General features: G+C 37.8%; 1 non-coding gene across 1 annotated transcript; it reads right to left on the minus strand.

Moving 5' to 3' along the window:
- Positions 1–492: 492 nt before the first annotated feature.
- Trnal-uag (transfer RNA leucine (anticodon UAG)) lies at positions 493–574 on the minus strand. Its single transcript has one exon. It is a non-coding gene; the product is annotated as a tRNA-Leu (tRNA).
- Between the last annotated feature and the right edge of the window lie 1,555 nt (positions 575–2,129).

Below are 2,129 nucleotides of genomic sequence, written 5' to 3' on the forward strand. Positions count from 1 at the left end.
TTTTTGCGAATAAACGTTGTTAAAAATTGCATTTTACAGTAGCTCAGCCTCAGCTTGTTCTTAGTTTGTTCTTATAAAATTGTTCTTGTAAAAAGAAAAGAGTGTACCATGGTACTCTCTTTAAATACTCAACACAGCCAGTCATTTAGTGGCCCCTGGGACAGTGTTGACATTTCTTATAGGAGAAAGCCTAGAAGGACGCATCATCGTTGAAAGATATAAGTAATTCAATTTACCCACTAACGGTTTGCAGCAATTTATAAAGATAATATTTATTCTTACAAAAAGTGTTATGTGTGTCTGGTACCTCTAAATTGAAATTAAAGTTCTTCCAAGCAGACAAACCAAATACTTGGTGTCTTCCTGCAATAAGACTGCAAAATCATTTTGGATGAATCATTTAAAAGGACCTCAAGTATTTCTCCAAGCGGTAACATTGCTCAGAAAATAAAAATTCCGTTCGAAAAAACTGGAGAAAAAAAACACAAAAAGTGACAGAGGTGGGATTCGAACCCACGCCTCCGGAGAGACTAGAGCCTAAATCTAGCGCCTTAGACCACTCGGCCACTCTGCCGATGTAGAGCAGTCTACGAATTTTTGTTTATGTACGGATGCTAAGGAGGAATCGATCTATGAACACGTGAAAATATCTCCTCGCAAAATTTTTCGGCACTAAGTCAGTTATTTATAATATATTTATATACTGATAGAAAGAGGCAAGTTATAAAGATTTTATAAAATTAATATAACATAAAAATCTAATCGGACAAAGCGACAGTTTTCACCCATAAGCGGCACTAGACAAAGACCGGGCCCACGCAGATTTGGTTGCCACGCAGATTTTAGTATCACACCGGTACATGTTTAGGCTATTGATATGTTTCTTCAATTTAAAATTCTAAGAAAAAAATACACTGATTTTTACAAGAAATAAAGGTAAAAATTAAGTACACAAGCTTCTTAACGTTCCTTAGCGAAATTTTCAGCCCACGTTGTTTCCTGAAGAGGCTTAAAACGTAGATATCATATTCATTGATTTTCGCATGGGCAGTTTTTCATCGTGGGAATGATCTTGCTTCATATATAATTATTTCACTACACAACTGACAACTGAGGTTTGTTGTGAAAAACATGTGTGCGTCTCGGTTCTTCGTTACACTCTTTTTTGTAAGAACAATTTTATAAGAACATAAGCCCAGGGGCGCCTACACAAAGGGGGCTAGAGGGGCAGCTGCCCCTCCTGCCCTCTTCGAAGAGGGGCAGAGGGGGCAAAAAGTGCCCTGAAATATGATGACCACTTTCACTACTCTCGTTATGTTAATATCTATTAGAAAATACTAGAAAGAAGATAACACCAGCTCAAAAATGCAAAGAATGAAAAGTTTGTCTGTGACAAGGTCGGCCACAAGGGGGAGAACGGCAAAGGTAATAGATGATAAACAAAAGACATGTTCCCTCCGAAGTACTCCAGAAACCTAAGGAGAATAAATCGGTATAAAAACTTGGCGGGCAATCAAAATTTTTCATCCAGCCTATTTATAACAGCCATGATTTTTAGAAAACCAAACATTGTGTATAGTGACAAGGCCATTTAATACCCTTTTTCATTCATGGATAATTTTGTCAACATTTTCTTTATGTTTAGAATCTTTGATGGTAAAAACCCCAACTGTATGGGTGGCACATATTCTAGTTAATATTTTATCATGTTACCCCAGCCTCGCCCCCTCCCACCTAGGAATGCTCGATTATGTTAATAGAAAAATTCAACGATTTGCCCTTGGCACCAACACTGCCCCACCTGCCCTAATCTTGTGCAGGCGTCCCTGCATAAGCCTCAAAATTGGTCAACATTTGAGAACAAATTAAAAAAACTGAGGCCGAGCTACTGTAAAATGCAATTTTTAACATAGTTTCCTCACAAAACGAGGATTTTGATTTTTTAGCCTGTATGTGTGTGGGTGCTTCAAATGAATGTCCCACTCACTTTGTTGGCAAATGAGGCCTTAACAGGAACTGAACATGAACGTTTTAAGCCTCTTTAGGAGGCCTAAAGCGAAAAAGCTAGCAATTGCACTGCTTAGAACCTACTTATTTAAGAACAAATTAAAAACAAACCAGCATCGGAT

This window comes from Rhopilema esculentum, chromosome 6 (assembly GCF_057945365.1).
Source record: "Rhopilema esculentum isolate cy_ngs chromosome 6, ASM5794536v1, whole genome shotgun sequence".
Taxonomy (NCBI): domain Eukaryota; kingdom Metazoa; phylum Cnidaria; class Scyphozoa; order Rhizostomeae; family Rhizostomatidae; genus Rhopilema; species Rhopilema esculentum.